The 15,583-nt window shown below is 38.1% G+C and overlaps 1 protein-coding gene across 4 annotated transcripts in view; it reads left to right on the forward strand.

Moving 5' to 3' along the window:
* The first annotated feature begins 2,374 nt into the window (after nt 1-2,374).
* Nucleotides 2,375-15,583, forward strand: part of LOC121975148 (F-box/LRR-repeat protein At3g48880-like) — a 31,229-nt gene continuing 18,020 nt past the window's right edge. Inside the window, exons 1-3 of one of the 4 annotated variants that reach the window (XM_042526594.1) lie at nt 2,375-2,537; nt 2,654-2,784; nt 13,543-13,735. The gene's annotated coding sequence lies outside the window, so the exon portion shown is untranslated. The remainder of the gene's footprint in view (nt 2,538-2,653; nt 2,785-13,542; nt 13,736-15,583) is intronic. The other 3 variants (XM_042526595.1, XM_042526592.1, XM_042526593.1) reach the window with 3 other exon arrangements.

Genomic DNA, 15,583 nt, shown 5'->3' on the forward strand with positions numbered 1-15,583 from the left:
GTGTTCAAGGCGCCCTAAACAAGCTCCAAGGCGCCTTGAAGCTGAGTTATATCCCAATCAGTTTGCTGCGATAAGCCTTTGACTGCTGCGACCTGAAGGCACCTTCAACGCCCTTCAAGGCGCCTTCAGGCTTCTGTCCAAGGCGCCTTGGGTTCCTCCAAGGGGCCTCTAAGCTGGTTTCGCAGCCAAATCAGATTTTGCACCCGAGGCGCCTCTAAGCTCCATGGAGGCGCCTCGGACACTATTTATCCGAGGGTAATTGTGCACTTTGGTCCCTGCAAGATATGTTAATCACAAAAACACCCTGCAGCACAAAGTTAGCAAAAAACAACAGTATGAATATCATAAAGAATATTATGACAGTCTCCGGATTGTTCGGGTCTGACTTCGGATTTCCATCCGAAAATCCTAGGTCGACCCAACGCCTACTATTCCCTCTACGGGGAACGCGTCCTCACCTACTACACTCAGGAGATTTACCTGTTGCTAGTGCGATCCTCCAGATCGACTGGACTTATGCTCAACACTCGACGCTTCCGGACTTTCTGCTGGACATCCGTTTCCCGGCTAGTCCAGTCTTTCACCTGGTTCGCGACACCAGGACTTTCCACCTAGGGTTACCGCCCCCTAGGACTTTTGCCTGAAGCCATCGACCTGCCAAGACTTTCCGCATAGGGTTACCACCCCCTATGACCTAGGGTTACCACCCCCTAGGGTTTTCCCTTTGCCTAACCGCAGCTAGGACTTTCCTGAAATACTCAAGCAGACTTGTCAGATCACAAAACACCTTAACTTTGAATCCTTTGCCATTATCAAAACACGAGTTCGATCATCGGATGCTTCCCGCACCAACAGTTAGGGCGTGGAGGAGCGGTGACAGTGGAGGAGAAGGGAGAGGCAGCGATTCCCGCGGCCGTGGGGCGAAGCCGAGCCGCGTCGCATCGCAGGTGGAGGAGAAAGGAGAAGCGATAGTGGAGGAGAAGGGAGAGGCAGCGATTCCTGCGGCCGTGAGGCGAAGCCGAGCCGCGTCGCGTCGCAGGTGGAGGAGAAAGGAGAAGCGACAGTGGAGGAGAAGGGAGAGGCAGCGATTCCCGCGCCCGTGGGGCGAAGCCGAGCCGCGTCGCGTCGCAGGTGGAGGAGAAAGGAGAAGCGACAGTGGAGGAGAAGAGAGAGGCAGCGATTCCCGCGGTCGTGGGGCGAAGTCGAGACGCGTCGCGTTGCAGGTGGAGGAGAAAGGAGAAGCGACGACAGTGGAGGAAGCGGCGATAGTGGAGGAGAAGGGAGAAGCAACGACAGTGGAGGGGAAGGGAGAAGCAGCGATTTAGGGCTTGGATGTTGACTCCGTTTTTTTTATTGTCTTTTTTTTTTCCACGTAAGAAGTGCTGAGTCATTCGCTGAGCATTTCGTGATCTGTATTAGCTGAGTATATCATTTCTCAAAAAATAATGCTCCTAGAGTATAACATAAATGGTGGGCGCATGATATTTTCTGACGAAAGGGTCAGAGGTCGATTCTCAGAAACTAACGACATGAGATTTATCCCATCATGTGTCTGACGTCTGTGTACATATATGCACCTCCCTTCATATCCATGAAACTGATATTAGGGTAGGAATGATAATGGGGCGGGGCGGGGACGAGTTTGCCATTCTCATCCCCGCCCCCGAATTTCATCCCCGTCCCTATTTCCATTTTTTCGGGTTCAGGGAATCCCCAAATCTGAACCATCGGGGATCAAATCCCCATCCCCGCTTTCATCCTCAAATTAATTTAATAATATTATTATTATACTATTAATATTAATATTAATATCAGTATTAATAATAATTTTATTATTAATATTTTAAAATGGTTCAATATTAATATTTTAAAAAATAATATCATTATATTAATAATATTATTATTATTATTATTTTCAGGACGGGTTCGGGGATGGGGACAATATCCCCATACCTACCCCGAACCCATCTCATCCCCGAAAAAAATCTCCGAATCCGTCCTTATCCCTGAATAAATCAGAGATCCTTGTCCCTATGTCGGATTTTTCTCACGGAGCTCTGAACCTGTGAGAAAAATTATTATCCCTATATTAAAGACCGTTAATACATCAGATCTATATATATATATTTTTTAAATAATACACCGTTCAACTGGCGGTTCAACAATTATTTTTAAACTTGATCCGGCCCTCTGTAACCGTGTTACCTGGTTATGGGTCTGGGTGTAGTCCGATTCTGACCAGACATGGGTCGGGTCTAGTTTGGAGGAGTCTTGTTGTGGGAACCGAATGACCGATGCAAGGTCGCGAAAAGAAAATCGTGTTTGTACGAATTTTGATGCAGGTCGTAACGTAAATGGGCAGACAAGGGAAAGTAACGAGCAGTCTTCTCCCCGTTTAATCTTTTTTTCCCCCTCTCGTCTCAAAGCTCATCGATGCTCTTTCTCTCGACCTTTGCCTGCCGTCCCAACTTCCTCGCCGTCTCCGATCGCAAAACGCTCTCCCGTCGACGCCGGAGGTCCCTTCGATTCCGTAGAAGGTAACGCATCCTTCTCCTCCTCTCCTTTTCCTCTTCCCTCTCTCTGAAGGCCTTCTCCTTTTCTAATTTTTATCCTCGCACAACCGCCCGCTGCGTACGCCACTGTCTCACTTCAGGCCTATGCGCTGGTGACGATTGTGATGTTTGTTGATTTGTCGGAATTGCAGATTTGCTCGGTAATAACCTCCTCATTAACCGCGGGATGATGATAGGGTTCGGAATTATAGAAGCAATTTTGGACTGAAAGGCAAGTAATCTCGATGAGAATAATTGTGAACGCTTTTTGAAGCGCGATTCTTCTTAATTTAGGTGTTAGGTTGTATATATTACAGTAGACGGTTTTGAACAAGGTATTATTATCACGACCCTTTTTTTTTTTCCTTTGATCTGATAAACTTTTGACACTGCACGATGAAATTTTATGTTGGCAATTCCAAAATGCTGCGTACCTCCTGATTTGTAGATAATTAAACCATGATTTTTGCAAAGATGATGTCAATTTGGTACCAGTTATTTTCTATGTAAAGAAAATATTCGTTCTTGAAATTGTATCCTTTCATCTTTGTTTTCTATACATGCTATATAATTCTTATGGTCATCCAATTTAAGCTACTTTTTATATTAGTGTTATTCTTGAGGAAAAAATACATGTCTTGACAGCTTATTGCAGATTTGGGATTTGAAACACTGTCCTTGCGGTAATTCTTTTTCTATGTTACTCGAACTCATGTGTGAGTATCCCACATGGTTGCGGAGTAAGTGTTTTACATGATTCATCAATAATATATAAATGTAGAGAGGGGGTTACCTCAGACTTTTTGAAAGGAGAAGACTTAATTTTTTCCTCAACACTGCCTCCTCCCCTCATATCTCTGCACTAATCATTGATGCATTCACGCAAGCCCCATCCATGTTTGTTTCTCAACTTTTTCTTCATGCAAGGTTTTTTTCACTAGTAATGTGCATTCGCTTGTGCACATTCGTCCATGTGCCACTATTTGTGCCATCGCATCTTCACATTTGTTCATGTGCCTTTGTGCACCTCCATGCCTCTTTGCCTCTACCCACGCATAGGCGTCTTTGCCTCTACTTGGATGCATTTGTCCACCGATCATTTCATCCAGCACATCTCCAATAGTGACCTCATCATTCATAGGGGTGGGAAAAAATATCGAAATTTTGGTATATCACACATACCGTACACTGAATCATGTCGATTTAACGGTATACCGAAAATTTTGGTATGGTATAATACCGTACTGAAATTTTTTGTATTTGTATCGGTATAACATTTATATCAAAATTTTCAACATACTGTACCGATACCGAAAATTTATATTAAACGGTATGGAATTTACGGTATCGGTATGATTTTTATGTATATCGAATATTTTGGTACAAAATACGGTATATGAAAAAAAATTCGGTAATTTCGGTATACCACTCCTAATCATTCGCACAAGGTCTTTTATGCAAATCCCAAATGACTTCAAGACACACTTCATTTGTGTTGTCGCTTCATCCTTTGCATGAGGTCCTCTGCACAAGTCTCACATGACGTGATTTCACATTAGAGCTGCTGGTCCCTCCTCTTTGTTAACTTCACCAAAGTATTCTCGTATGATTCTCTACATCATGTGCAACACCCATCTATTTGCCCTGCGGGAAGCTCGCTGGAGTCCTCCATTAAGCTGCCTGACCCAATTTGTTCTTCTTTGGAGCCTTCCTCTTAGGCATTGAAGCACATGACAAGGCCATCCTCTTAGGTGTTGAAACACATGATGATGCTGAATTCATTTGCTAGACTAAGACACAACATTGATTTTGTTCATTAGAGCATCAATCATACAGTGGAACCTCCACCCATCATTCATCGCCAACTAAGCCCTTGCATGTGTTTTATTAGGCATATCATCATTGTTGGTTGTGCCTTTGCTCATGTGTTATTCCACACATCATCATTGTCAACTAAGTCCCCTGTGTGTCCGTTATCCCGCACATCATGTTACCAGCAGATTGTGTTGCGCCATCCATAGGCATCATCTGGTGGACTCTTTAAGCCATATCAATTCTCTCTTTGTCTGCACCATTCCGTACCATGTTCATTACTCTCTCCATGTACGTTATCTGCAGAAATCTTAAACCAGATTAGTGCTTTCTCCACATGTCTTTTTTGTGAGTGCATCATTCTATGAACATCTCATTCTAGATCAATTTCCTCTTTAGTATATATTTCTTTGATCAAGGTACAAAGGAACAAGTTTTGTGAAATAAATGGACTACTTTTGGAACTCTTAATAAGGGTTTCATTTAATTTGATATCACAAATTAGATTTAGACTAGACCAACAAAAATCTAAGTTCTTATTTTCATTTGCCACTGTATGTAATTTAAGAGTAGATATGATTTTATGGAAGATAGCTTATTAGGGCATAATGATGGTACGATTCTTCTAGCTTATTAGGGCATAATGATGGTATGTGTTTTAGACATTGCATAACACATGCTATATGTAGTTGCATATGCAAAGTACTAAGTTGTGTAAGTCGAAACTATTTGGGGTGGACTAAAGATTCCGAATTCCTTTATTGAACTTGTTGGGATCTATAGGGGGTGTATTTGATATTCCATACCATAATAATACTCTATATTCCTAAGGTACTTTTGGCATACCATCTCAATACTCTATATTAAGTAGTGTGGTCTACCTAAGGTACTTCTGGTTGAGAAATAATTTTCCCTAATATGGTATTAGAGCCACTATAGCCTCTCTTCACAATCTGTCTCACCATGTGTTTTTCCTATGACGCATCTCTTCTATTGGCATCCCTTGTTTCCTTAGCGTGTCATTAGTGCCATGCCCTTATTTCTTTTGTGCACGCATGACTGCACCTTCTCTCTAGTTGTGGCCTTCTCTCTTGCTTGTTGCGACTTTGATGCATCAATGCAAAGGCAACGTTTGTCACACCCTTCGTGATTCAATAGTTGATACAACAAATTCTTTCGTTGCGGATTTAGGCCGACATTGGAAACATTGGTAACCCAATGCAAACATACCCTTGTCACTCCCTTTTCCTTGCCCATGACACTCATGTGGTTTGCGCTAGACCCTATTTGGTTCTCTTCATCTCTAAAGGTTGTGTATTGGCAGCCCCTTATTCAACCCACTATTGCCAATGATATCCTCTTTTACATTATCTATGATTTTGGTTGTGGCCTTTTGTAACTTTTTTTTTTGGACACATGTCAATTATGATAGAGAAATTGAATTGGAAAAAAGTTATCCTTCATGGTTGCAACTATTCATGTTTGGTTCATGGGTTAAGGAAAATTGGATTACCTCACTACATGAGCATTCCACCCACTTTGGCTATATATGAGAGTATTTTCTAATGTTATTATTTCTTGTTTTATACATGCTCGAGCACTATATATGAGAATATCTCTTGAGCTTCTGACATGATTGGTAGTCTATTCTAGTTACACTAGGGTAACACCATGATGACCTCCCATGTATGTCGCTTTTCGACTATCTCGATTGATCTCTAAGTAAAATTACCACTCGGATGTTTGAGACATGTAATGCTCATACCTCTATGTGGACTTCATACCTCCTCTATTTGATGTATATACGGTGTTGTAAATGACCGTAGGTGGTGGCGATATGGTCAATGATCTCCTCGGCCGCTTAGGCAATGCTTAGGCGGTTGATTTTTTTTTTTTTTTATTATTTTTTATTCAACAACAACAACCAAGCCTTTTCCCACTAGGTGGGGTCGGCTGTATGAATTCTTTTACGCCATTGAGCTCTATCTCCTATTATATCATCATCTATATTTAAATAAATTTTATCTTGTTTTATTGTTGTTAACCAAGCCTTTTTTGGTCTTCCTCTTCCTCGTTTGATATGCATGTTTATCATAGTTTCACATCGCCTAACTAGAGCATTTATTGGTCGTCTTAGTACATGTCCGTACCATCTTAAACGTGTCTCTCGGAGTTTTTCCTCAATAGATGCAACTCTGACTTTCTCTCTAATGCTCTCATTTCTTATTTTGTCCATCTTCGTATGCCCACACATCCACCTTAACATCCTCATCTCTGCAACTCTCATCTTCTGCTCGTGTCTAAACATAATTCAACATTTAGCTCCATATAACATACAGTCTAACTACCGTTTTATATAACTTATCTTTAAGTTTAAGAGGTACTTTACTATCATATAAAACACTCGACGCTCCCCTCCATTTCACCCATCCCGCTTGATTCTATGTAAGACATCTCTCTCAATCCTCTATCATTTCAGAAACGATCCTAAATATTTATATCGCGCGGTTCCAGGTAACTCGTCCTCTCCTATCTTAACAATTGTTTCATTACTTCTAATATCGCTAAACTTAAATTCCATATATTCTGTCTTTAATCTACTAAACCTTATGACCTGGTAAATTTCCTACAAGACCTTTCAAGATTAGTAACTCAGAAGTTGAAATATACTATTACAAACCTTATCGGGGTGGGAGGCGCCTCTGCCAATGATAGTGCTCTAGGATGTGCCTCTGTCGTTGAAGTAGCTCGAAGAGGGACGAGTCTTGTACCTCTGTCTTTAAAATAGCTTGAATAGGAATTACGCTAACACCTCTCTTTCTAAAATTCGCCATATAATTTCTCTTGGGACTCTATCATAAGTTTTCTCTAGGTCAAAACGAATATTAGGTATAAGTCTTGCTTCTATTCTCAATACTCTTCAATCAAATGTTTAAGAAGATGTATAGCTTCTGTTGTAAGCATGAATCCAAATTGATTTCAAATCACCTTGGTTTGTTTCCTTAACCATTTTTTATCACTTTTTCTCAAAGTTTCATAGTATCGCTCATCAGCTTAGTGTCTTTGATTCACACAATTTTATACGTCTTTTTGTTTTTATACAAGGCACTAAAGTATTTAATCACCACTGATCGAACATTTTTTTGATTTTCAATATCACGTTAAATAATTTTGTAAGCCATTCAATACCTGCTTCCCAAGACTTCCATACCTCTATCGAATATCATCTCGTCCAACGGCTTTTCCATCATCATCTCATTTAAAGTTTATTTTAAAAGTTGAATTCTACGATAATAATTAAAATTTCGATGCTTCTTCGACTTAATTAAATTACCCAATTTAAGTTGGTCTCCTAAACCTTCATTAAAAAGTTGATGAAAATACCTCTCTCACCGCTCCTTTATTTTCTCCTATTTCACTAATACCCTATTACATTCATCTTTAATACATTTTATTTGGTAAGATCTCTTGTTTTTTTTTCTCTCACTTTAGCTATTCTATAAATATCTCTTTCCCCTTCTTTTGTATTCAATTTTCGATATAACCGCTCAAAAGTTTCATTTTTAGCTTCACTCACTCTTTCTTGGCTATTTTATGTTTTTAAGTTTTTCTCATTCTTACAAGTATATAATACCTTATACGCTATTTGTTTTTCCTTCACTTTTTCATATACTTTCTCAATCCACCACCAAGAGTCTTTACTTGGCAGTGCACGCCCCTTTGACTCACTGAGCACACTCTTGGTTGTTATTTTCAATTTTGATACTATCTTATTCCATGTCCTATTTAAGTCGCCGTATATTTCTCCTAATACTTGTACTCCTACCCTCTCTTTAAATATAATTTGCTCCCATCCTTTAACTTCCACCACTTAATTCTAAGAGTCGTGCATATTTTCCTTCTATTGATATTATATTTGAAGCATATATCCAACACTACTTATTGATATTATGTTTGAGGCGTATATCTATCTCTACAAATCTATCTTCCCTATCCATAAGAAAGTCAATTCATGATTTATTATTCCCACTTTTGAATGTGACTAAGTGTTCTTCTCTTTTCTTAAAAAACGTATTAACTAATATAAGGTCATATGCTATCGCAAAATCTAATATAGTTTTCCCTTCCTCATTCCTCGTTCCAAACCTATAACTCCCATGTACTCTCTCATATTCCTCATTTTTCACTCCGACGTGCCCATTTAGATCACCTCCTATTAAAATCCTTTCATTTGGTGAAATATTTTGTAATATTTCATCTAAGTCCTTCCAAAACCTTGATTTGGTAGCTTCATCTAATCCTACTTGTGGTGCATATACGCTAATTATGTTCATAGTTTCTTTTGCCACTATTATCTTAAGGGCTATAATTCTATCGCCTTTTCTAACTACTCCTACAACTTCATCCTTTAACAAACTATCTACAATAATACCCACTCCATTTCTTGCTTTACTCTTTCCCGTGTACCATAGCTTAAAACCCGAGTTCTCTATCATCTTTGCCTTCTCACCTGTCCATTTTGTCTCTTGTACACACAAAATATTAATTTTTCTCCTAATCATCATATATACTACCTCCATTGATTTACCAGTGAGAGTTCCTATGTTCCATGTTCCAAATCTTAGATTATTAGTTTTCCTATCATATTTGTTCTTATCTAACCTATGGTGTGAGAACTCTTGCCTATTTAACACTACACCCAAGTTCTCATGGAGATGTAGCGGTCCTTGCTGAGACGTTACAGTCGGACCCTGTAACGCGAACTCTTGCATATTTATCACTACACCCGAGTTCTGGAGATGTAGCGGTCCTTGCCGAGACGTTACAGTCGGACCTTGCAACGCGTTCCTTCCGGGGAACAACCTAGCATTAGCACAATAGTTTAATGGATTCATTCATGAAATATTTGCCATAGTTTGACGCTGTCAGTTGATATTTTTTTTTTACTATTTTTTATACCTAATATTATAAATAGTCATTATTCTTTATGATGTCTATGCATAAATAAGCTACATACAATACAATACACTTTATATAAAATACAAATAAATATATAAATACAACTAACAAGATAATTAATAAAAATTCATCACCATCCAACTTAAAAAAGTAAAAAGGCAAAAAAAATAATAAATCAAAAAATAGGTAAAAGAGACATGTATGTTAGTGAATAAAAATAAAGGAAAGAAATGTATCTGGATCAAAGTCATGGTGCACATTCATCTTCTCTTATGCCACGGCTGTTATTTTTCTTCCAAAGTTTCTAGATATACTCTTATACTTTAACAATTCATCATTAGAAATGGTGGATTGCATGTCCTCGTCAGTGGGAAAAATTCTCTTAACACAATTCATGAACACATTCATAACATTGGTGTCATTTTATATGTTTGGATCTTTAAGTAAAAAACCGTATTCAACAAGTAAGCAGTATAATGCAAAGGACTATCAAGTCTACCTTTAGATTTCTCATCAATAATCTTCAAAATAGGGGTGACATTTTCTTCTTTTTTGAAACCCTTTCTAATTTCTTCCTTGGCTTGTTTAAGTGCATCCAATAAAAAGGTCATCATTGTCAACAAGGCATAGAACTTACACTAAAAGGGTGAAAACATTCAAAGCCAAAGAAACACCATTCTAAAAAGAGGTACTTGTTATCGTTGCATCCGCCGCTTTCCCCTTCACACTACTTAATTTTATTTTGCTCCACTCCTCGGATGTAAACATAAGTCTCAATTGATCTTTCTTAAGACTTTCAAAGGTTAAAAATAAAATGGCAAATCTAGTCACCCTAGTCCTTACAGTATCCCTCTTCTTGGTATATTTCCTCATAATAGCCAAAGTTCTATGATGTGCATAGATGAATATTGTTAAGATCTTTGCTTTCTCAAGCATTCCGCTAAACTTGGATAGCTTTCCAATTGCTTCAAGCATGAGGTTGATTGTATGTGTCGCACAAGAGGTCCAAAAAATTTAAGGTTGTGTAACCTTCAACAATTTCACCACCATCATATTATTTGTCGCATTGTCCATCACTACTTGAACATGTTGAGGGTCAATTTTATTGATATATTTTTCCATAAACTCTAAGATGTAAGCCCCTGTGACTCCATGGATTCTTCAATAGAACAAAAGAATGAAGTGTCTTATTTGCAAGTAATACATAAATTTATAATACTTCTCTTGCAAACTGTCCATGCATCGGTCATAATTGAACATCCATTTTTTATCCACTATTCTTCATGTTTTTTTAGAGATAATTTGATCCTCTTAATTGCTTGTTTCAAAATGGCTCTCTTAGAAGATTTTGACTTGGAGATTTGTAGTTTGGGTCAAAACAACCAATTGCCTCTATAAATTGTCTAAATGTAGATCTGCTACTTTAACGACCCTCCTAGTGCCAACCCCATGGATATGGAGGGAGGTACATGTAGGTACACAGATGTTAGGCGCATGGTGGGCTAAACCCTAGGTCGTCAGTTCCTGAGAATTGATCCCTGGCTATTACGCCAGAGATGGCATGCACCCACCATCTGTGCTACGCCCTGGGGGCCTCTACAAATTGTCTAATGCTTTGATTGTCAATTGCATGAAAAAAAATTCCCACCTCATAAATCGATCTTGCAAGGTACTCATGAACATCATTTGTAAACTTTAACTTCAATGCATCATTTATGTTTTGCTATCTTTCTTTTGTTCAATCGATTGCAAATGCCCACTTATCAATAGGCCCGAGTTACTTTGACTTCTTTTTAGAAGAATCTCCCTCCACTTACAATCATCATCCTCTACATCACACCTATATTTACTTCTGCCCATTTTTCTTTTAGTTCTTCTACCCTTTCTCGCTTCTTATTCTTGCTATTTTCAATATAAGCTCTTACACTTTTTTTTTGTCTTCATCGGATGCTTTAGGACATGCTTCAACTTGTCCTATAATACCCGCAATATGATGTTTCATCGGATAAACTCTTCCCTTAATAAGCTTCTTACACAATTTGCATGTGATCTAATCACTTTTTTCTTTGCAAAACACTCCATAATCCCAAATAATATTACTAGACTTTCGTTTCAATTCCACCTCTGATTGTTTCTCATTTTTCTCTATTAATCTTCAATAATTAAATAAAAGATAAAAAAAACTAGAACAAAAACTTACTAAAAACAGGATTTAAAATTTCAAACCGCGCTGAGGTTTCAATCCTGAACCGAAAAAATACAATTTCGGTAATTTATTGTGTCGTGCTGATATAGTCTAAGTATTTTTTAAATATAAAATACATTAATTAAAAAAATTAATTTAAATATTTAAAAATAATATATATATTAATGGGATAATTTTATTAGGCTTTAATTAAGTTTATTTAAATTATCCTAATCATAGATATGAGTTGATTAAAATTATTAACCTAATGTTATTTAATTAAACATTAATTTAAAAATTGAACTTCGGCCCTCTTACCACGCGCGACGAGTCTGACGCTTCGTCGGGACTGTGCGATGAGTTTGGAAGCATCAATGAGACTGCCCGAGCGATGCTTTTGGGTCGGTCATTGGGCTCGAGCAAAGCGTCTAGGCCCGTCGTTGGGCAACTTGGCTAGGCTCGTGTGATGCATCTGGACTCGTTGTCGGGCCTAAGTGACGTGTCTGGACGTGTGCGGCGAGTCGACACCAAAGGTGTGCAGGTGCCGGTTCGCGGGTGGAACGACTGTATCTAGCAAAACATGATTTAAAATTTTGAGCCGTATCGAGGTTCAGTCTCGGATCGGAATGATACAGTTTCGGTACTGTATCATGCTAATATAGTTTCGGTAATTTTTAAATATAAAATATGTTAACTAAAAATAAAAAATTTAATCTAAATATTTAAAAATAAAATAATATAATTGATATATATATATATATATATATATATTAAATTAATCAGATAATTTTATTAAATTTTAATTAAATATATTTAAATTATTCCAATTATACTTAGGAGTTTAAAATTATCCTGAAGTTATATAATTAAACACTAAGTTAAAAACCTAACTCCGATCCTCTAACCCCTGTTTCGGCACGTGCGACGAGTCTAGCTCGTTGTTGGGACCGTCGAGACCACGTGACACGTCCGAGCCCATTGTCGAACCTGGGGATGCTTCTGGGCCGTTGTCAGGCTTAGGCAAAACGTTTGAGCTTGCGCGAAGCGTCCTGACTCGTCGCCGACCTAGGCGACTTGTCGGCATTGGAGGCGTGCTTGTGTCGGTGCCAATCCACATACACAACGATTGTATTTAGCGAAATGGCTACGACTTGAGATTTCAATCCATGACTAGAAATATATAAAAGTTGTTGCAGTAGTAGCAGTAATGGTTGTAGGAGGTGAGTTGTGGTGACTTGGGTTGTGAAGTTATTTATGTTTTGAAAGGGGGTAGGGTTTTTTAACTTTTGTTGTCCCATCACCTCGCCTGCCATGTGTGTCACCTCACCTGCCGCCTCAACCGCTTCGGCTGCCCACCAGTCTCTCCTTATTTTTGACCGCTAAAGCACGACCTTGACCGCCATTTTGATCACTGTGTATATATATTGATGCTGGGAGCCTCAACAACAACTTCACCATCATTTGGCAATGTGATTGATCCATCTTCTTAGGCCATTGACTCATCTTTTGAAGGCCACGTGAGGGATGAGGAGGCCAACAAAGACCTATAAGCGGTTAATCTGAGAACTAAAATAGGTCTAACTGTTCCCGTATGACAGACTTAGACATGCCAAGGACACTTGCTATCCTCTCATTAAATTTCCACTAGTTACCAACATCATGCTGCACTTGTATCACTATGACTTCTTAGTTATGGTTTTTAGACTGCATTGTCATATCCTAATGAGGATTAGTGCTGGCTTCTTTAGCTTCAAGTGATTGCCAATGAATTATCGTAGACTGTTACCTCTCTTATTAATGGAGGTACCTCTTTTGCTTGCATAACCCATACTTTTGGATTATACTCTTAGATCTTAGTTTCAGAGGTCTGAGTATATTTTTCATACACACATCTTACATCTTGACCCTTTGTTTATTTTTCTCCCATGCTTAACTTGTCTAATATTTTTTTTTACATATCTGAGTTACCTTTGAGTTTACTATCTATTTATAAAATGCTTTATCATATCTGACTCCACATTTATATATATTCAGGATTTGTGGACAGGCAAGGTGATTGACGTCAAACACAAGTTATATGGATTGTATAAGCTGGATTCACCTACATCATCATCATCATTTTTGGTTACAACCTCTTCCCTACAAATTCATAGCCGTCTTGGTCATCTTGCTCCTTAATAAATAAAATTTATGGTTCTTAGTGTTTCAAGGATTTAAACTCTTGAATGTGAGTATTGTCAGGCGTCAAACACACTTTTGCATCTTTTTCTTTAATGTATTCTAATGTTTGGGGGTCTGAGTCATGTTAACTTTACTTTTGGTTTTAAGTACTTTGTAACCTTTATCTATTGACTATTCTAGAATGACATGCTATTTTCTAATGAAAGAACATTCGAAGTTCTTTATATTTTCTTCTTTCAGTGTTGAGATTTAGGATCAGTTTGAGATTTTTACTTCTGTACTAGGTTCTATCACAGTTGTTCAGTTGCACTTGTTTTGTCCACCTAGTATCTCTTGGTCGTGATAAATTCATATTATGGTCTATCAAATGTATCTTTCTTGGTTACTATCATTTATAAAAAGGTTATCAATGTTACTGTCCTTGGTCACGACACGCTTTTATCTCGGTTGGCGAAACCTTTTTTTAGTTAACTTCCTTTTTCACTTATTATAATTAGTCTCCCTATTCCTACACCACTAGAAGTTCATGAGGATCTTCTTGTTCCTACACTATTATCATATTCACTCCATTACTGCAGTCACTCCTTCCCACTTCTCGCAGTGCTTCCACCCACTACCCTCCCCTACAAGTGTATGATCGCCGTTGTCGACGTAATGATGCCCCGGCTTTTACCCTCAATTTTGTCATGCCTTAGTCAACTTGTTGCTTCCCAGATCTCCCTCTAGACTTAGACATTCCTATTGCTTTTCTTTCAAGAGTACCCAACAATGGTCTATGATACAATCTCTCAGTTTATATCTTGTACTTCATTATCACCTAAATACTCAACTTTTTTTGTTTCTTTATATCCATAGCTTATTCTTATAAATGTCCAAGAAGCCTCAAATCCCAAATGCAAGTAGACTATGCAAGTTATGGATGCATTCAACTTCTATGTACTGGGCACTTGTCCCTCTCCCTCTTGATACCCTCTCTTTGATAGCAAAGGTTACTTTAGTTCGATTATTCCTATCCCTAGTAGCTATTTTCTACTAATCACTTGATCATCTCGACACTAAAATTGCATTTCTTTATAGAAATTTGTCAAAGGAAGTATATATATAGCATTTTCTTGGGTTTGTTGCTTAGTAGGAAACTGTTAAGTGCGCAAACTAAAGAAATCACTATATAACTTAAAAAATCTCCGAGAGTTTAGTTTGGAAAGATCAACTGACGATCACGAGTGTGGCATATCATTCAATGTTTTATCTCGTCTCTTAGTTCAAGAAGGGTTTCATTTATATCATTGGTGATTACTCCATCATTAGAATTTTGCATAGTTGAAGACTTGTTTTCATTAACACTTCTAGGTGATCTTAAGAATTTCCTTAGCATAGAGGTGTCTCACTAGAGCAAGGTATGTCCATTGGATATGTTCAAGGAGATTGGCATACAAGGAACTAAACTAGTGTACACTCCCACGGATCCTAATGTTAGGTTAGTACCTAGGATAAATGGAGCCTCTAATTGACATAGAGAACTACAAAAGACTAGTGGGAAAATTGAACCATCAGATAGTCACATGATCTAGCTTTTTATTCAGTCACGTGATCAATCAATTTTTTGAGAACCCATACCATGACTTTTGGTTAGCAGCCGTAAAAATCCTATAATATCTCAAGAATGCTTTAGGGAAAGGTATCTTATTTCAATGTTCAAAATCCAAGTTGTACCACAGTTTCGGTCTTTGGCTGGAAAGATATTGTTTCAGTATCATGCTGATGTTTTGATGCATGATGCCGGTAATGGATTGGAGTTAAAGAAGGAAAGAGATGAAGTATAGGAAGGAGGCATTGTCTATGTTGAATATAGTTTTAAATCTCATACCATACAGGATAAACAGTTGAAACATAT

The sequence above is a fragment of the Zingiber officinale genome, chromosome 4B, assembly GCF_018446385.1.
Source record: "Zingiber officinale cultivar Zhangliang chromosome 4B, Zo_v1.1, whole genome shotgun sequence".
Classification (NCBI taxonomy): domain Eukaryota; kingdom Viridiplantae; phylum Streptophyta; class Magnoliopsida; order Zingiberales; family Zingiberaceae; genus Zingiber; species Zingiber officinale.